General features: G+C 42.0%; 1 long non-coding RNA gene across 1 annotated transcript in view; it reads left to right on the forward strand.

The window, feature by feature from the left end:
* Positions 1-16,591: 16,591 nt before the first annotated feature.
* LOC146369472 (uncharacterized) overlaps positions 16,592-21,728 on the forward strand; it is a 48,887-nt gene continuing 43,750 nt past the window's right edge. The window contains exon 1 of the long non-coding RNA XR_014797394.1: positions 16,592-16,906. This is a non-coding gene — a long non-coding RNA (uncharacterized LOC146369472). The remainder of the gene's footprint in view (positions 16,907-21,728) is intronic.

Here is a 21,728-nt window from a genome sequence, read left to right on the forward strand (position 1 = left end):
AAACTTTCCAAGCCCCTCAAAAGCCACTTCATTTTTCATGGTCAACCGCCTTCCCACCAGGGTGCGCCGTTCAGTTTAAAGTCACAATTTTCGCACTGAAGCATCATGAGGCACTGATGGTGATATTCACCGCTTTTGAGGTGGCCACGATGAACCTGTGAAAATCAGTACAACAAAGTGAAAGCCATGACATTTCCTGTTGCCACTAGGTGGCGCTCTGCGTATTCCCGACAATGGGCACATCAATCTGTTCAGGGCGGGTCTGACATCATACCTGTAAAGTCTGGTTCTGATCAGCTTGGATTTCATTGAGTTATACTAATTTGTTTCTCCATGGCGAGACATCAAAGTTCGCCATGCTGCTGGGGTCACACCCTTTCGCGAAAAGTCACAGTTTTCACTGTAACCCAAGACCAACTCCTTAAGGCTTTCCTGGTTAAATTTGAGGCTGCAGATGTCACCCATCACAATACTGTACCCCAAAGTGTAAAACATGACATTTCCTGTTCCCACTAGGTGGCGCTGTCCCCGATGTCAAATATGGCAGTTGAAATGTGTTCAGGGGTGGAGCCTTATCATATGTGTACTCTTTGGTCCAGCACGGACAATGTATGACAGAATGAGAGGCAATAAGATTTTCATGGCGAGTCATTGAAATTCGCCGCGGCGCCACGGCGTCACCGTATTGTGAAAACTCAAAAGCTCCGCAATTTAACATGGCCCAGGTGTGTAGTTGGCACTGTCCAAATTTGAAGTTTATAGGACCAAATCCCAAGGAGGAGTTCGTTAAAGTACAAGGCATGGAAACGGTAAAATCAGAGCCAAAATGTCACCTTCAATCCAAAATGGCGGACTTCCTGTTGGGTTTAGGACATGGCCATAATAGACTTTTTTGTTCGACTCTGAAAGTTATATATGTGTACCGACTTTCAAACATGTAGGTCATACCCATACCGGGGGCTCGCGTTTTTCATTTTTCTAGGTGGCGCTACTGAGCCAATTTTCCCTGGCCATGTCTGAGAAAATTAAAATACGTAAATTTTCACCAGACCTGACGCGTGTGCAAAATTTCATGAGTTTTTGAGCATGTTTAGGCCCTCAAAAGGCCGATTAATTTGCCGAAATAATAATAATAATAATAATAATAATAATAATAATAATAATAATAAACAGAGCAGATACAATAGGGCCTTCGCACTGTCAGTGCTCGGGCCCTAATTAAAGCTGCAAGCAGCGTTATGAGGGCCCTCGCACCCTCGGCGGGTCGAGCCACGCCCAACACCTGAAACCAGCACGTCTGATCTGATGTCACATTGATGGAATTCATGCATTTAACCACCAGCTAACACTTCATCTCGTTCAATCATGATTAGTTAGTCGTCCCACTAGGTGGCGCTCTAACCATTAATGACAAATGGCATAACAAACATTTCCGAGCTCGAGTCTCATCACGCCTATGACCTTTGGGAGAGACTGAACATTGTGTTTTTGAGTGACAGCAGATTACTGCTTTTTGGCGAGTGACTGAAACCACGTGCCGCCATGACCACCTCGTTGCCCTGAACGTAAAAAGCTTCGCAATTTAACATCACAAAGGTCTTCAGATTCCACACAGAGGAAATCGCGTCAATCTGATGAAATCCCTTGGAGGAGTTCATCAAAGTATGGTGCCTGAAAAGAGGGGAAAATGTTGCCAAAATTACACATTCATTTTAAAATGGCTGACTTCTTGTTGGATTTGGGATATTGCTCCAAGAGACTTTTTTGCAGATCTTGGTATCTCCTATAAGCTTACCAGGTTTCAGACTCATAGATAAAACACAGAGCAGGGGCTGATGTTTTGAAATATTGTAGGGGGCGCTGTGGAGCCATTTTGCGCTAATCAAGGAAAATGGTTACACAACAACAAAGCCTTCATCACATTGGAGGTGTGGGCCAAATTTAAAGCCTATATAAACTTTCCAAGCCCCTCAAAAGCCACTTCATCTTTCATGGTGAACTGCGCTGCCACTAGGGTGCGCCGTTCAGTTTAAAGTCACAATTTTCTCACTGAAGCATCATGAGGGACCCATGTTAATATTCACCGCTTTTGAGGTGTCCACGATGAACCTGTGAAAATCAGTACAACAAAGTGAAAGACATGACATTCCCTGTTGCCACTAGGTGGCGCTCTGCGTATTCCTGACAATGGGCACATCAATCTGTTCAGGGCGGGTCTGACATCATACCTGTAAAGTCTGGTTCTGATCAGCTTGGATTTCATTGAGTTATACTAATTTGTTTCTCCATGGCGAGACATCAAAGTTCGCCATGCTGCTGGGGTCACACCCTTTCGCGAAAAGTCACAGTTTTCACTGTAACCCAAGACCAACTCCTTAAGGCTTTCCTGGAGAAATTTGAGGCTGCAGATGTCACCCATCACAATACTGTACCCCAAAGTGTAAAACATGACATTTCCTGTTCCCACTAGGTGGCGCTGTCCCTTATGTCAAATATGGCAGGTGAAATGTGTACAGGGGTGGAGCCTTATCATATGTGTACTCTTTGGTCCAGCTCGGACAATGTATGACAGAATGAGAGGCAATAAGATTTTCATGGCGAGTCATTGAAATTCGCCGCGGCGCCACGGCCTCACCGTATTGTGAAAACTCAAAAGCTCCGCAATTTAACATGGCCCAGGTGTGTAGTTGGCACTGTCCAAATTTGAAGTTTATAGGACCAAATCCCAAGGAGGAGTTCGTTAAAGTACAAGGCATGGAAACGGTAAATTCAGAGCCAAAATGTCACCTTCAATCCAAAATGGCGGACTTCCTGTTGGGTTTAGGACATGGCCATAATAGACTTTTTTGTGTGTCTACTAACGATAGATATGTGTTCCAATTTTCATACATGTAGGTCATACCCATACCGGGGGCTCGCGTTTTTCATTTTTCTAGGTGGCGCTACTGAGCCAATTTTCCCTGGCCATGTCTGAGAACATTAAAATACGTAAATTTTCACCAGACCTGACGCGTGTGCAAAATTTCATGAGTTTTTGAGCATGTTTAGGCCCTCAAAAGGCCGATTCATTTGCCGAAATAATAATAATAATAATAATAATAATAAACAGAGCAGATACAATAGGGCCTTCGCACTGTCAGTGCTCGGGCCCTAATAATAATAATAATAATAAGAAACGGAGCAGATACAATAGGGCCTTCGCACTCTCGGTGCTCGGGCCCTAATAACGGTGGAGCCGACCACTAACATCACAGAGCATAGGAGGTGTGCGACCCAAACTAACATGCTAACCATAGCATGCTGCTAAAGCCGTAAACAAATACTTACAAAAGTGTAATTTACTGTACTACACAATGTTGTACGCTTTCACTTTCCAACCGTAATGGTTAATCTATGCTATATAATGGATGTGATTGCTATTATATTCTATTTCGGGCACGATACGAACCTGTAAACAGGAAAGAAATGATCAGACAGGGAGACGTGGCTTGCCGTTTCCTGAATACTCCGCCATTATGAGAAAACAGCGCGGAGCATGCGCTTCAGGCTGCTAACAACAGGCCAAACCATGGTCTCACACTGCCACCTACTGGTACAAAAATGGAGCGTCCGCTACAAATATCCCAGTGTAGTTACCAAGTTTCCTGTTACAATTACTGTAGTTATTTAGGGAATTCCCAAATGGAAATATCACTTACATTGAAAGTGAAATTATTTAAATTAATTCACATAAATGTGATCACACATTAGTGGGTATCACACACTCCCTGACAAAAAATAAAATGGCTCCCAACATTCACAAAATCATGACATTTTTAACTTTTGCTTCTCAAACTCTCTTATTAACTCTTATCAGTCCAAGAACTAGTTATGAAACAAGCAGTGGGGGTGGTGTGTATGCAGATGGGGTCAGTGATGCGTGATACTGGTATGGTGAGTATGGTATTGGGGTGCAGTACATTGGTGACTGTGACATACACACAGGCGGCACAATTGCCAATGGTGGGTATGGAAATACAGTGTATGATGGTATGGTTGTGGCAGGTAACTGTGGTGCCGTGCGTTCCCCAACTAGATTAACTGCTGCATGTGACTGCACTGAGGGTTTACCCAGTGATTCATACGTCAGAAACTGTCGTGGCTTCCTGTGACGGGTAGACCTTCTAATGTCCGTACAAGTATGTCCCGGTGGTTGAACCTGTAAGTTAGACTGCGAATGAGTTTCACACTCCTCACCAGACCCTCTGGGTTCAGATAGGTTGTCACTACCCACTTGCATTTCTTCCATCTCCTCTCTCAGAGAACATGGCAGATCTGAGCATTCTCTCCCAGTTTCCTCTTCGAATTGTTCAATGCTGACGGATGGTGAATGCTCAGGCATAGTCAGTATGTCTTCCATCGTCTGCACAGGTGAATGTCCATCTTTTGTGTTTGTTGTCACTCTAATAGGTTCTTTGGTCTGGTATGACTGAGATGCAGGGTGTTGCTCATGGTCCAGGTTCCTTCTCACAGTCCCTTCAACAGGTGCTCTTAGCCAGTACCCCGAGCAATCACTCTCAGAACCGCTGTCAGAGTTATCCCACATGTCTGTTTGTCTTTGTGCATCTGCAGATCTTTCCATCCTTCGTCTGTTGCGTGTTGTCTTTCCAATCGCAGGCTTTGCCAGGGGGGAAGTGACTTGAACAGGTAAGTCATTTACAAGTAACAGCAGATTGCGATGCAATGTTCGGGTTCTTTTTGGGTCTCCAGCTTCAGGATGGACTACGTAAACTGGGCTATCTGCTAGCTGCTCTTTTACTATATAAATAGTCCTCTCCCAATATGATCTCAACTTGCCAGGTCCTCCCCGCTCACTGAGGTTTCTGACCAGAACTCTGTCTCCTGGCTGAAGCATGACTCCTTTTGCCTTTTTATCATATGTTATTTTGCCTCTTGCACTAGACTTCTTGCTATTTTCACTAGCAATCCGATAAGCTTCTGACATTCTTTCGGCCCATTTCTTGGCGTATCCTGTAGGTGAGTATGTTTCATTCTCCCCCTTCAATCCAAACAGCAGATCAACTGGTAGACGCGGGTGTCGTCCATAGAGGAGATAGAATGGTGAGTAGCCGGTGGACTCATGTCGAGTACAGTTGTACGCATGTACAAGATGTGGGAGGTGGTCTTTCCACTGAACTTTTTCCTTTTCTGTTAATGTTCTCAACATCTGGAGTATTGTCCTGTTGAGACGTTCTGAAGGGTTACTTTGAGGATGGTAAGGTGATGTTCTGGAATGTCCGACACCAGATAATTTCTGTAGTGTCCTGAACAATTCATTCTCAAATTCACGACCCTGGTCGTGATGTAGTTTGGATGGGTATCCAAATCTGGGTATGAAATCCTGGAAAATCCGTTCAGCAGCTGTTTTCCCACTCTTGTTCCTTGTGGGGTATGCTTGAGCAAATCTAGTGAAATGGTCAATTACCACTAGAATATACTCATACCCTCCACGGCTGGCTTCCAAATGCAAAAAGTCAATACACACCAGTTCTAAAGGGTAGTCCGATCTTATACTACCCATGGGAGCCCTGACGTGTGTTACTGGTTTCTTGGACATGATACAGGGACACTTCTGGGTCACATAGGCTTCAACGTCCTTAGCCATAAAGGGCCAATAGAATCTATCCCTTGCGAGATGTAGCACTCGGTCTGTCCCAACATGACCCATCGTGACATGTAAATGTCTTAATGCTAAAGTCCTGTACTTGGCAGGAAGCACTAATTGTCTTCTGTCACTGGTACATCTATACAAGAGGTCATTTTCAAGATGTAACTTACCCCACTCATGGAGGAGTTTATGGGCAGTTCCTCTTACCATCTTGCGTATTTCATCTGTCAGTTTTGCTCCATCTAGTTTCAGCTTGAGGATTTGGCCAATGGCTGGATCCTCTCTTTGACCTTTAACCAGATCATCATGGCTGATGCTCAGCGAGTTGATATGAGGCTGCTGATGGGGGTCCAGAGAAGAGATATTGAGCATGGCTACCCAAGCAACATCTTTCTGTCTGGCCACCTGGCTTCCATCCCAGACTGCCTGCACTGCCTCATCTGGAAATCCCTCTGTACAAGCAGTTTCATATTTCTCTATATCCAAGGGGAGACGAGAAAGAGTGTCTGCGTCTACATTTGACTTTCCTGGCCTGTATCTGATGTCGAACCGGAAATCTGAGTGCTCTCCAACCCACCTATGTCCCACTGCGTTTAGCTTTGTGGTACTCATTACATAGGTTAGGGGGTTGTTATCTGTATAAACTGTGAAGTGTGGGGCATAGTACAGGTAGTCACGGAATTTTTCACATACAGCCCATTTCAACGCAAGGAACTCTAATTTTCCACTATGCAGGTGGTAGTTGCGTTCTGCTTGTGTCAGAGTCCTAGATCCATAGCCAATTACTCTCAATTTCCCATGTTGACGCTGATACAGGACAGCTCCTAAGCCCTGGTCAGATGCATCTGTATGCAATGTGAAAGGCAGGCTAAAATCGGCATGTCAGAACAGGGGGGTTGGTGAGGAGGGTCACCAACTGTTCTAACGCTCTCTGGTGTTTCAGGGTCCACTCAACGTGCTCTCGAGAGGACAGCTGTGGGTGTTTGCTGTTTCTCACAGATTTTGGACACTGAGTTTTGCCTGGCTTGGTCTGAAGGAGTTCATAGATTGGTTTAGCTATCCGGGAAAAATCCTGGATATACGAGCGGTAGTAGCTTAGAAAGCCTGCCAGCTTCCTCACATCACCAACTGTTTGAGGTGTCTTAGATGTCAGGGTTTTGACAGCCTCCAGGTCTGCCGGGTCTATTTTGACTCCTTCAGCGGACACAAGCCGACCCACATATCTGACTTCTTGTGTGAAGAGGTCACATTTCTCCGGCCTCAATTTTACTCCATGTTCTTGGAGTGCCTGGAGAACCTTGCAGAGGGTCTCAACATGGTCGTCAAATGTTTTTGCATAGCAAAGTACATCGTCGAGGTATGGGATGCAACATTCATCTCTAAGAGAGCCAAGCATCTCTTCCATGCTCCGCTGAAAAGCAGCTGGGGCATTTGTGAGACCAATTGGGATACGAACCCATTCATAAAGACCCCATGGTGTTACGAAGGCAGTGAGGTGGCGAGAGCCCTCAGCTACAAAACCCTGGTGGTAAGCTTTTCCTTGGTCTAAGATGCTAAACCACGAGTACCCACCCAGAGTATCAATCAGATCCTGTATCCTGGGCAGTGGGTGTCGATCGGGAACAGTCTTTTTGTTCAGAAGGCGATAGTCTATGCATAAGCATAAACTGCCATCTTTCTTTCTGACACAGACGACTGGGGCGGCGTATGGGGACTGAGACTTTAGTATCCAGCCTTTTACCAAAAGTTCTTGTATGTACTCTTTAACCTCTTTAAAAAGTGGCTTAGGGATGGATGAGTAGGTTTTCTGAACAGGGATATCATCTTTCAAGTTGATTGCCATTTGCAAACTGGGTATGCATCCTATATCACTACTGTCACGAGCAAAAGCCCCAGCTTCCTCGCAAAGCATTTTGTTAACTTTTGCCTGTTGTTCCTCATTAAGATGGCTGATGTCGACAGGAGGCTGCCATAGGGGTAAGTTGGTATGAGTAGATGTAGCGGTGGCACTATTGGCTGTCACTGTGGGCTTAGATTCTCCTAGTGAGTCCATTGTAATCACCTTCTCAACAGAATGAATACTGCCAAGGGCTGTTTTCCTTGGTAGTGTGATGTTATGTTTTGTGTTGTTGCCCACAGGTACCTCTACAAAGGGCCTCTTGGTGCTTTGCACTTCAAGCAGTCCTTCACAGACATCTAGCTCAGCAAGCTGTGTGTTGTTATCATCAGGCTCAAAGAGGAAAACAGATTTGGACAGGTTCATGGCAGGTGAGACTGGACACTTAACCCAAATCACCTGACCCGCTGGAATGAGGGTGTCATACCTGCCAGTCCGCAGACGTCCACATTGTGCAGGGGCTTCATCAGCCTTGATGAGGTTTACCAGGAGCTCTGCCTTTTCTGTTGGTATTGACATGGCATTGCAAAGCAGGGTGACGAGAGTTGGCATGAACCGTCCTGGTTGTTCCTGCACAAGCTCCTCCATCACATTGAAACCCAGCAGCGGTCTCTCCAAAACAAAACTGCTTACAAGAAAAGGCACAGTTATTGACAAATTAGGGTCTTCATTCCCTCTCAAATTAACTGTGATTGGCACCCAGCCATCAAATGGGAGAGTGTCACCATTCACAGCACGTACTTTTAACTCTTCTTCATTATCAATGACTTCATCAAGTGACCTTACAGGTGTATCTGGTAGATATTTATTTTTCCACTGTCAATCATGCTCACTTGAGCTCCCGTGTCCAACAAAGCATTAACTGCTAAACCATTTAGATGGCACTGGGTGAGAGCTTTTCTTCCAATTAGTTTGGCTAATTTTTCACTTTTACTGTTGGGTGAGCTGCCAAGAAGTATAGCAGATTTATTTTCTTGGTTATTCTGTCTCTGGGTTGACACTACATTATGTTTGGTGTCAGCGTCACATTTGGCCAAACTTACAGCACCAGTCTCACTAGTACTACATAGGTCAGATTGGGACGGAGAGTGGGACACGGTCACTGTTTGTCCCGTGACAGGGACCGGCTCCCGTTTCCCTGACGTATTGTTTTCTTCATGCAGCCAACTGCGCGGTGGCCTTCCTCACCACAGTGAAAACAGTGGGGACAGTCGGGGCGGTCTTGTTCTATGCACTTTTCACAGCCATACTTTCTTTCTCTGTGGTGATCAGTTTTGATTTTCTTGTACTGGCTGCTCTGTTCGGCTGTTATTTGTAGTGACTGTGTCATTTGTTCAACAATGCTTGCAAGTTTTTTGACTTTCTCTGACAGCTGCTGGATCATATCCACCTTAGGTCTTTTTCCTGCATTTTCCTCTTTCAATACAGGACACTGCGTACCGTTAATCTCAACTTGTGTGCTGTGCACATTGGTGTTTCTCTGACGGGTGACTGATCCTAGACGACGCTGTCTTTCACTTTCATCACTCATTACTTTCTTCATTTGTTTAAGGATAGTCTCATCTGTGACATTGGCATCTGCAAGGAGTGGCTTTAACTCTCTACGAATGTCACTATGTTTGTGGCCCAGTCCTTGATACACAGTATGAAGAAATACATCCTGAACTGTACTGGCTGAGTACTTTACATCTAAGTTGGTATGCTTCGAGGTGAGCAAGATCTTTTGTTTGAGACCTATGACTCGATACAGAAACTGTTGTGGTGTCTCACTGTCACTTTGTTTGGTGCACATGAGTTCCTGGAAGAGTTCTGTGTTGTTTTGCTCACCAAGGTGAGAATGGAGGAAGTCTTTAAGCTCCTCTACTGTCAGTTCATCCTTGTTCATTAGCATGTCTTTGAAATTACCAGGTTTGATAACTCTCATGACAGCCCTCACAATTTCGGCATCATTAAACTGTTCTTTGAGACCCTCTTCAATCTGGCGGCAGATGCTGTTATAACTGATGTCTGATCCCTGGTCTCCAATCTGGCCCCCGTGAATCTTAAACTCCCTGCGATGGAGGTAAGACAAGTCTCTTAGGGACACCACCTTGTCATGTCTCATGGGTGCTTGAGTTTCAACTAAGCTGTCATTGTGTGGTGTGCTTCTACAATGAGCCTGTGATGGTGTCTGAGAGGTGAGTTGAGAACCTGATGTGGGCATGTACTGCTTAATTTTCTTAGAGAGCTCTTCGTAACTGAAGAGTATTTTTTGTAGTTCTATATCACGTTGGGAAACAGCAGTAGAGCTGGTATTCTGGGTCACACTGTCAGTTACTTCTGTACCACTATTATGACCATCTTCTAAAAATATTGCATTAGTTGGACTCACTTCAACACTGACATCATGAGGCTGAGCATTTGGACATAGATCACATGAATCATTACCAGTGGCAGCCTGTATCTGCAAATCAGGAACATGACCCTGGGTAACAGCATCAACAACATCTTTCAGTGACAATAAGTGTGACATGCCCTGATCTTCTGACTCTAATAAAGCCTTACTGCACATGAAACCACTGATGTACTCGAAGCAGCTGTCTTCATCCCCTGACTTAAGGCAAGACTGATCCACTCCTGGCACTGGACCCAGAGACTTGGCAATCTGGAACAGTTCATCAGCAGAGAGGGTGAGAAGGTCTTTCTTGATGGCCCACACCAAGCTCCTCCTCTCACCTTCCGCCATGGTTGCTTCCCTATCTCTTGCAGTGGGTCACACAATGTCAGCTTTCGTACAGTTTTTGCCTTGATGGGCGATGGTCCGAGCACCAAGCAGCACCAAGCAGTCCTTATTTGTCTTTTTCCTTACTTCTTGTCCATTGCGCTAGTTGTGACACATAGCCAATGCATTTCCTGCACAATCAGTAGCATCTATTCTCCATCAGGCAGCAGCAGGAGGTGTAGGTAACAACCAGCAGACTGGAGTTGTTGGTGTTTTCTTGCCACTCTTGGCCCAAAGTACCGGTATTACTGGATCAGCTCCCAGCCTCAAAGGCAGGACTGATCCCGGACGAGCCCCCAGAAAACTGTTACAGGTACCGGGTGGCAGCACCTGTAGACAGCTATATATGTGTCCTGTAAACAGGAAAGAAATGATCAGACAGGGAGACGTGGCTTGCCGTTTCCTGAATACTCCGCCATTATTTATTCAAATTCACAATTATGCACTCCTTTTATTACTTTTACAGTATTACAACTGTGTATTTACTTATTCTTAACATAGCTCACACATTCTCCATATGTGTTACTAACTGTTACCAACTAGACTACAGGGAATTAACACATTCCAATGTTATAAACATGACCAATTTTCTTGTAAGACTTGGTTCAAAATGAATTCCAACAAGACAAATCTATAAATCTCAAATAGCTTGAAAGAATGGTGTAATCAGCACCATCTTGACATGTGCACTGAATTCACGGAAACACTTTATGGCAGAAAACAAGATACTGAAACAATACAGAATAACGGTGGAGCCGACCACTAACATCACAGAGCATAGGAGGTGTGCGACCCAAACTAACATGCTAACCATAGCATGCTGCTAAAGCCGTAAACAAATACTTACAAAAGTGTAATTTACTGTACTACACAATGTTGTACGCTTTCACTTTCCAACCGTAATGGTTAATCTATGCTATATAATGGATGTGATTGCTATTATATTCTATTTCGGGCACGATACGAACCTGTAAACAGGAAAGAAATGATCAGACAGGGAGACGTGGCTTGCCGTTTCCTGAATACTCCGCCATTATGAGAAAACAGCGCGGAGCATGCGCTTCAGGCTGCTAACAACAGGCCAAACCATGGTCTCACACTGCCACCTACTGGTACAAAAATGGAGCGTCCGCTACAAATATCCCAGTGTAGTTACCAAGTTTCCTGTTACAATTACTGTAGTTATTTAGGGAATTCCCAAATGGAAATATCACTTACATTGAAAGTGAAATTATTTAAATTAATTCACATAAATGTGATCACACATTAGTGGGTATCACATGGGCAATAGCACATTGAGGCGCAGATCCAAAAAAAATATCACTATTTGATGTTATGGAGTGAGAATGTTTTTGTATTTTCTGATCGTTGTTGCCGTTATAACCGGTAGCTTTTCTCTGCAACTTTTTTCTATTGTCTGCATCCGGTGCTTGGACCAGTCCTGCTGCTGGTCCCAATGGTTGCGAAACAACGCCATCTGCTCCCAATGCGTGGCCGCCAGCTCGGCCACCATTCAGGACAGCGCCTCCCCTGGCTGGCCTGGTTGTGGTTCCGCTACGCCACACAGGTTTTGGCACCAGGTCCGTCATGACCTGACCACACATTGCACACAATGACACTTCTCAAACTTTCCATCATACTTTTATTTCCGGTTGTCAAATCTTACACCCGGCTGCAGCTTTTCAGCTGTCAGCCACACCAACAACAACGTCAGGACCCAGTTCATTCTTCTTTTATGTAGGGGAGGCATGATAAGCTGCTTGAGCTCAGGTGTATCAGCCTGCCCCGCAGCCGTGGCACGAACCACGGCCCGCCACATACTCATTTCTGTTAACCGTCTTAGTTAAAATCATCTGGACCCACTAACTCACATTTGCGGATTAGGTTTTGTGTTTAAAGGGCAAATTGGAATAAATTACTTATTAGCTTTGATACAGAAGATCACTGATACACTGCTCAAAATTAATCAGTAGGGTCAGGGTAGGTGTTTGATTCTGCAGCGTAATTTTCTATGACTAGAAATTAGCTCGTACACGGACGAGACTTTGAGGTCAAAGCTTGAGGTCATCTTTCAAAGCTTTGCCAAATGTTTGAGTCTTTTTTTTACTTTTCAATATGAATTTGAAAAGTGTTTAAAACTGAGTGTGACAATAAATAATCAGCCTTTTAACTTAAATTGAGAATCCACTTGAGGGAGAGAGGTTTGATGATGCTTTATCAAATTGAAATCCACTAAAAGATTTTCTAATTAAGTGCAAATGCATTTGAATCCCTATTAGATGTGGTTAAGTAGTCTTTTAAGGTAGATCTTTTAGTTTAGATATGTACCGTTTTATTACTCTCACTGCAGGGACATTTATTCTGCTAACACTGAGCCAATTCCAAATTGGAACAGAATATCAAAATCCAATCCTAGTCTTCGGTTTGTTTTGCATGCCAAAGACAAAAGCTTTGTTGGAGATATAATACACACCCGCATTCATCTCTTCTATACCAGAGTGAGAAAGACTGAAATCAACACACAATAACTTGTGAGGTTTATATAAATTAGTTCCACAAAACATTTTCTTGCACAATAGTTTACTTTTTGTGTTAGAAATTGCTGTGTTAACAGAACATAAAATCTAGGGCTATTTCCAAAATCGTTTTACAACAACAGGTGAAGTTGCATACTATTTTTTGACAATAGAAAAAGTCAGGGATTTTGTCGCAAAATGCCCCACATTTTTCATAAGGAGCAAAATGAGTAATCAAAGGCAATTAGAAGTATTCTAAAAGTGAGAAAATGATAACTTGTAGCACCCTTGAGTCCGTGTGTGTTCTCCTTCATGCTTTTTCAGGGCTTTTGAAGAAAAAAAGAAGCATAAAAGAATAAATTCTTTGAAATCTTTTCAAAAGCTTTGCCCTCAACATTGAAATGTGACCTAATTTGCTGAAATACTACAAACAAAATAAAATTACACACTTTGAACTACATGTGACCATCGACTTGGCAGTAGGAATACTGATGTAGGCTGCTATGCTGTTTTGTACCAACTACAAATGATGCAACGCTGTTTTAAAGGAAGCCAACTGAGCTACAAAATTGAGATAATCCTTCCAATTTCAAAATTGGACACTTCACAAAGAGGAAGTTTTTTGCAAGGACTTAATATTTATTTGTTGTTATTTTTTCAGTTCTAAGTGATTTTAGTTAGCATTTTTTTTTTCCTGTCATTTCGAGCTTCTACATTTTTTTCAAAAAAACATTAGACACGTTCATATTTGCTTTTACATGGGGCTAAGCTAATGTTCTGATAATGTGGCAGGTCACTGTGTTGTGTTGGTTATGGCTTTTGACATGTCGTGACTTTTTCATAGTCATTAACTTGTCATCAAAAGTGTTCCTTCACTGGTTTTAAAAAGTTTAAAAAGTTAAGCCCAACTGTAACTAGCTTAAACGTGGATTCTTTCTAATACCAGCAGTGGGTGACTGCTGTGGTTAGAAAGAGAAGTCAGATTGTATTAAAGTCATTAACAAATCAACTCTACTTCTTATTTGTCTCCGTGCCTCAGGAAACTTCTTCCATCTGTGTTTATGACCTCAATACATTATTTCAAGCCTTATTCAATACATCATGTTAATTTTGTAAATCATCGTTAACTTTAGAGTAAAACAAATGATGGGGGTATATTTCGGAATTCACAACCTAAAAGGCCTGCAGAGTCCTCAGTTTCTCAAAAGTCAAACTACACCTTTGAACAGGAAAGGCAGCTTCCTTTCAGCCTCTATGGGGCAGCTGCTCTTGACCAGCAAACACACAGTCATAGTTCCACTTTGATCAGATCATCTGACATAGTTATATTTCAGGCTAGTCTACATATTTGTAGGATTGTCACTTTCAGAGCACCAAATTTTGGGAGGAAAGTATGATTGACTAACATTTGTGTCACTTGATTTACTCTAAGTTGTTCTTAATTCAAAGGTGAAGGAAATAATGTGCTATTTTGCAGTTGATGTGGTTATAATAGTTGCCCCTGAGAGTGTTGATTTATTTGGAGGTGGAGAACTTATCAGGACAAGCGTGTAATTAGCACAGATGGGTGGCTCAAAGCTGTGAGCACGGTGCAGTGAGTCCTGTAAATCGTCACGTAGTCGTCACCCTGAACATTTGGAGTCAAAACCCCACATTGCTGATGGTGTGCTTCATATGCAGGTGATAGGAGTCCTGAATTTGTGATAGTGGCATAATAGACTGAGCAGGGATAATTGTAAGAATCCAGTATGTTAAGTTTATATCCAACAAATGAAATGAGATTTAGTTATAGAAAATGGTAAATTGTTTAAAAGTGTGTTTTTGTTTGTTTGTTTTAAACAGGCTTTTCTAGTCTGCATACGTAAGTTTGGACACCAACATCTGTCCACCTGTGCTTCAGTTTCTGGCCTCATATAACAACCAATTTTGACCAGAGAGATGACGTCGGCGTTTCAACCATGTTTGCTGGGTTAGGTGATGGTAAGTGAGGGTTTGTCGTCTTCTTCTCTGCATTATAAAGTTCAGCTGTAAGACACAGGTTTCCGATTTATCTGCTAGAGTAGTATCTCATAGCACAGCAATCTGTTAGTGTGCTGTTAGTTTCACCCCAAGTTTCACACACAACCCTCAGCAATTTCCACAAGTAGAGTTCACCCTTATATGATAAGATTTTTCTTTAGCTGCCTGTTTTTGATCAAAACCTAAAACTTTATTTTGGTTGCGGCATTACTCGCTCCGTCATTGGGTCTGCTCCTTTTGAACTACTAGTTTTTCTGGTCTTTATTGAAATATATTGACTGCAGCTTTGGCTGCTGGACTTTCCACTCCCATGGGTCCATTGTTGCAACTGCGACACCTAATTTTCCTTGCTTATAAAATTTGCACTTATGGCTTTAAAACTTATGTAGCGCATCAAAAAATGCATAATTTTTTATCAGAGAAGGAGTGGAGCTAACATAGAAATCTTAAAATGTAAATGTTCAAGTGCCTCTAAGTTTAGCAGTCAGTTATAGTCTGCTGATATAAATCTTCAATGATATTCTTTGGTGAATGAAAGGTTATTGTTCATCAGCTTTATATCCCTTTAAAGTACAGTGTTGCACAACTTCACTAAAACGTCTATCACTTTGATCCAGTATTTAAAATTTGACTTCAGTCAGGCCATTATTTCTTTATACCCTACCTTGATCTCCTCATTTTTGGACGCTCAATGCAACAATGACCCCACATTACTTTAACTCCAAGAAGTTTAACTCTTTGCTCACTAAATCCCCTGTAATCCTTTGATCACACAAGAACTCTTCTCACTTTTCCTTTTTGAATTGTCTCTTGTGACTGAAGCACAATTTGCAACTAAGCACAGACTTTGAGAGAAATTTGTTTCACAGAAGTCAAAACTGATAAACAAAATTCAAACCATGACCAAATTATGTTTCTCTTACCTTATAATTGTTCGAATAATGAACCAAGAGAGCTAATTTAAAGGAAATGTTAAAGCTAAGCTGAGTACAACAATGGCAAAATGTAAGACAGGACCCCTGAGCAAGCAGGATGAGATCACTCAGAGATCCTCAACCATCTATGTATTGCAAAATATATGGACGAGAAAGAGGTGGGTGGTTTCATAAATGAGAGTGAAAGGCAGAATGATAGAAGAGCAGTGAAAATGACAGGCCGAGGTGATAACAAGAGAATTGAGTTCGACATCTTGGGAAAGCAGAAGTGATGTAAAGAAGAGACTAAAACACAGATATCCAGGAGTGTAAGTAGTGACTACAGATCCTCCCTACTGGACTTACACATAAGCTTCATGATTAACTTAAGTGCTCATGTTGGTTCATTTGGATTATCTTATTTAATCTAGCTTCTGACTATAATCTACATAAATGAAGTATTGCCAGAAAGAAGGCTCTCTAAAGTCAGTGCCACAATTTCATTGTACATGTACAATGACAATAATAGGCTATTCTATTCTAATCTAGTCTGATGCCCTTCATACATATATATATATATATATATATATATATACAGTGAGTGGAATTAGATGACCCAGATGCGGAGCTCTTGATGAAAGACTTTTTACAGTTAAAGTTATTTCAGTTAACATTTTAACATGCACGCAATCCACAGTGCTCTTCTCCTAGTTCCCCGATAGTGCGTGGTAGTGCATTTCTGTCCCCTTTCCAGAAATACACCAGTGCTTGTGATCCACCTCCAAGAAATACATTCCTCCTCCCTTCCTAGTGGAAACAAACACAACAGACAGTAAGTCTCTCTTCTTGCAGGTGTACACATTCTTCACGACACGATGCTTGGGCTACTACCAGGCTTAGTGCAATACTCCAGCGCTGACTGTCGCCCCACCACACCATTAAGTAGCTCTGCTCAAGACGGTGGACGATTGGAAGAAGCTGGACACAGAATTAGTCTCAGGTGTGGCGGCTCTAGCGCGAAGGTGCTTCCGGGTCAGATGTCACAACACGTAAACAATCACCACAGGACGGAGAGGAAGAAAACGGAGAGGAAAACACACACAAAAACAAACACAGGCAGGTCGACCGGTGGGGACTGTCCTACCATGACACGTAAGTAGTACAGCAAATTAGCCACTATTGAGTTATGAACTTTCTGAATTTCATTTTAAGGTGTTAAATGATGCAAAAAGGTTAGAGTCAAATTCCAGGCCTTGTTCATTTTCTTAAAATGCACAGATAATATATGAATGTTTGATAACACAATGCAAACAGTTAACATATATTTGTACTTTATATCACTGAAACACCATGACAAAAAAACAACAACTAAGATTCATGTCTGCCTGAAATATCATATTGTATTAAATTTTTTCACTACCTGTCTGTGGTACAAGTTAAAGGCTGCTAGTGAAGAAATGCCCCCAATTTAAACAACCATATTACAGTGTTCTTCTTAAGCATGAAAACATGCAATTGGAGCAAGAGACTAAAAAATGAAACGGGGTAACCAAACTATATTCTGAGACATTAAATCCAGTTGCTTTTTTTGTATTACCGTAAACCACATATCGGTGTGGATAAATGAAGCAAAATATGTGAGCAAGTCCAAGCAGGTAATTCATTTTGCGTCATAAACACTAACGTGACTCATTCATACCAAACGCACCTTCCCAGTTTGATGGTCTGTTAAGGATGCAGAATTCCCCATTGCTCCCACTGCTTCCTTGCATCGCTGCAAGCTGTTTCAGCCACTCCAGCATCCACCTGCAGAGACCACTGGGATCCTTACTCATCACTCCCCAATTTCTCTGTGAATAATATTTACAGGGAGTGATGAGCCCGGGGTTGAGATGAAAAACTTTAAATGTATTCTGCTTCTGTAATTAATCAGTCATTTCTAATGGCAGTTTTCTAACTGAACTGTCTAGATTACAACCACCACTAGCACAAGATATATGTTCAACTCCACTTCTAAGGCTGGGATTTAAACATTTTCACTTCAAAATGCTGTCCACATGCAAAAAGAAATGAAGAGAAGACATGCATGTTTGTTAATAGTTGTGTGATTGAATATCAACATGTTCATGTTCTTTTCTATTAGCATATTTAGAAGGCAATGAGATAAACTAATGAATTTGAAAAGCACTGAAAAGTATGACATTCTGCCCATCTGGGATTCTGGATCACATCCGGTCACCTTCCAGTCTCCAGATGTGTGTGGAAAAATCCACTTAATAATCAATTTGGGAAACTTGCAATAACTTTTCTGTCTTTGAAATGTTTATTTTCTATGACACCACACTTTGTCATTTGCCTTGTCAACATTTGTCACTATAGCAGTGCGTATTACTGTACGTATGTGCGCATGTGTGGTGTCTAGACAGGAGAAGCCTAATCTATTTTCCATGTTCCCATCCGGTCCTGTTGGAGCCTTTGAATGGTAGATAAACAGAGCGGGGCTAAGGCTGAGGCTTCATCAAGAGGATTAAGTCTGTGAGTCTTATCTCCAGAGGAGCCTCTCTGCCTCCTCTTTCTCTTTCCCTTCCCAACAGGGGACTGGGGACTCTCACCACGCGCTGCAGAGTTCAACCCCAGTTCACACATTTTACTGTACAAACCGCTGCCGTGAGCTCCAAATCACGCAACGCACCCTGGAATTCGAGTGAGCGCAAAACTTAAAGTTGTGTGAGGATTCTGTCGCACCACAGGAGAAGTCCATTTACAAGTTGTTTTATTTTTTAAGGAGCGGATTAGTGTCAGCTGGAATAAACACACACACCCAATGCAAAAGATTAATTATGAAGAAGAAATGGAGCAAATATGATGAAGTAAGACAAAAATCAAATACAAGTATTAAAATATGTCGAGTCTGCTGAGGATGTGTTGGTTATGCAGGGACGCTGCCAGTGAGAGACTGCCACAGAGTCGAAAGTACAACATTTGAATATGAAAGAAAATGGAGCACAGAATGTACATTATCAATTTTAGAATGACTGGGGGAAAAAACAGGAAAGAAAGCAAAGTAAGAAACGTAACAGATCATAATTTTGTTGGATTCAAGTAAATCAGTTTGTATGTGGAAAATCATAAGTGTTAATTTAGGATAATGAATAGCATACATATTTGGCTTATTGAACTAAAGAAGTGCTTAATTAAAAACACACACAAACAGCTGAGCCAATGAACCAGCCAAAGTCTAATATCCAGGATTTTCTTTTTCTATACACTGAATATATATCTGAGAAGATGCCAGAGAATGTATTTGCATATTGTCTTGCATGCTTTCCTGGTGATAATGACGGAGCAAGTGGTAGTCTTGCTTTGGTGATGTTTATTCTCGACTGAATGCCAATAGAGCAAAGGCACAGATAACTGTGATTTCCACAAATGGTAACCATGCGCGCGATGTGCTGCCAGCTCTAGTTCCTTCTCCTTTTCCTCGACTCCTGCTGTGGTAATCACCACTACCACCATCACCGACGTCAAAATGTTAAAATGGTCTTCATCCCTCTTCTGTAATTTTAATAAGGTGACAGAATTGGAAAAGACAGACTCCACATTTTTTGTTAGGAGAAAGCTGCAATCTTAAGTTAAGGAGTGTGCTCATAAGCGAGGGTAGTAGTACATCCATTATTTCCATGTTTTTCTATTTACTGTGCAGTTGCGCAATCCATTTTGGAAGCATTTGCTGGAAGGGTATTAAAAATTTTTGAGTTGTCAGGAGTGTCTAGGGGAGACAGAAGCGCTGTTCATCCAGTCACGTGTAGCTCATGACAGCGAGGGCACAATGTGCAGAAACATCTTTTTAAACCTATTCGCCTCTTAAATCTGACATCATTAGTCATTTCTGGGTCCAAATGCTTATTCGGTTCCCATAGCCAAAAAAAACCCCTTCAATATCACTGAGAGTTAGAAATGGCTCAAATCTTTCATCGCCAATAAAGTTTTAACGTTTTGTTCTGCACTCACAGGTGTTAAGTTTCACATCCAGGCATCCATGAAAAAAGAAGATTTACAAAGTTTAACAGTGTTGGAAATTAGCAGGAAGTTAGCTTGCTAGTGTGGAATTATATAGCATTATATAGCTTTTTAGCATTATACTGTTTAAACATTATACTTTTAAGCAGGCCCCTGTGTGACCTTAGGGGTAAGAATAGTTGAAGCAACATCACAAGAAAAAGATGCATAGGTGAGACACTAAGAAATAGTACAGAAGTTACAGTAGATAACGGGGGGCAAAAGGGCAGCGTTAAGAACAGTCGAACACCTTGGATAAGTATAGACTAGAAAAGCAGAACTAAGGAGGAGAGCGTAAACCCCCGGCACAACACACTTGACACCTACAAAGCGCACACTCATGACACTTGACATGACCCGCACACACACACACATTGCAGATAGAGACATGTACATCACACACACACATAAACAATTAAGACATGCATTTAGGAAAGGGGTTAAAGATGCAAGACCTTAAAAGGAAAGGTAGAAGACTATAGATGAGGGAGGAAGAAGTTGTTTTGATTGAAACTGTGTATGACGTATAGGCGAACGTGATATCAGAATAACAGGAAAGGTGGAACGTAAATAAGGAACTTTGGAATAATATAAATGTAACAGTTCGAAGGACTGCCCTTCGAATCTGCAAGAGGCTTTATGCTGAGCTGATTCCCTCCTGCGCAGGGATTGAAATAAAGAAGTTGATTGAATTGAAGAAGTCTGTCTCGAGTCGTTCGTTTTGGTTTTTCACCAGGTCAGAAAAAAAGGATCGGGAGCGGCATCAGTACGCCGACACTAGTTTTCATCTAAAGATGATTTATCATGTTCTGACTGAGGGATTTCTAAAAAACTAAAACGTATAGTTCTGTTATCACAAGAATACAGGAAACTAAACTGCAGCAATGATTGTAAGGTTTCTGAAGTTGAGTTTGCTAGCATGTTGTGTTACCTGGCAGCTAGCTACACAGCTAATGCAATCATGTAGCAGGGGAACAGCAGTGACAACAGATCAAACTTCAGTCAAGAGAACGCCTGAGATGATCCACACACAACACGAGGTTAGTCATTCATATGCTGTTGGTGGTTTGGATGACTTGCTATGAAATATTTCTCATCCTGCGCTTAATGTCCACATTGAAATCCTAGTTAGCCTAGTCTTATTCGCCAGTACTAATAAGAAACCCGGGAGGCTGACGTTGACCACAGATTAATTTTAGGGACTCGTTTACATTAAATAAAACAAGATACAATAAAGCAGCTGTAATGGGCAGGTTGATATGTCATCACTTAACATGTGGATACCTTAAGACAGACCCAGTGTTTGCTGATAGGTGCATAGTGCTGTGAAAAAAAAAAAAAAGATTCTCAAAGTGAGTTCTTGCTGTACTTTTCGACTTTCACCCTTGGTCACAAGTTGTGGGTAATGTCCTAAAGAACAAAATTCAAGTGCAAGTAGCAAATTACTTGAACTAACTGTGTCGCTGACCTCAACTTTAGATCTCACCAGAGACATCCAGTGGGTTCCTGGAAATCCTCCTCATTTGCATCAAAATGGGCCAGATGAGGTTTTCCAGGAACACCTAAATGAGAGGAAACCTAGGGCATGTCAGCATCTGGGATAAGCACAAAAACAAATAAACTGATAGGGATAGGGCTACTAAGAGAACTGTTTAGCGAGCCCTTAACTCATTCCCCTCCCCTGTACCTTTAATGACGAGTTTTAACACCTCAGTATGTATCTATAAAGATCTGGTTTGATGACCATTAGAATAGATCCAGGGTTTCACCAATGACAGCCCTACTAAGCCGTATTGGGAAAGATTATCCTCACTAACTTCAAAATGCACACCCAGTCATCACCCAGTCAGCAACCCATTGTGAGTAAGTATTTTTTAGCAGCATAGTTGGAGACTAACTTTAGTTTTTTATTTTC

The sequence above is a fragment of the Perissodus microlepis genome, chromosome 17 (assembly GCF_051167445.1).
Source record: "Perissodus microlepis isolate ML-2025 ecotype Zambia chromosome 17, ASM5116744v1, whole genome shotgun sequence".
Lineage (NCBI taxonomy): Eukaryota > Metazoa > Chordata > Actinopteri > Cichliformes > Cichlidae > Perissodus > Perissodus microlepis.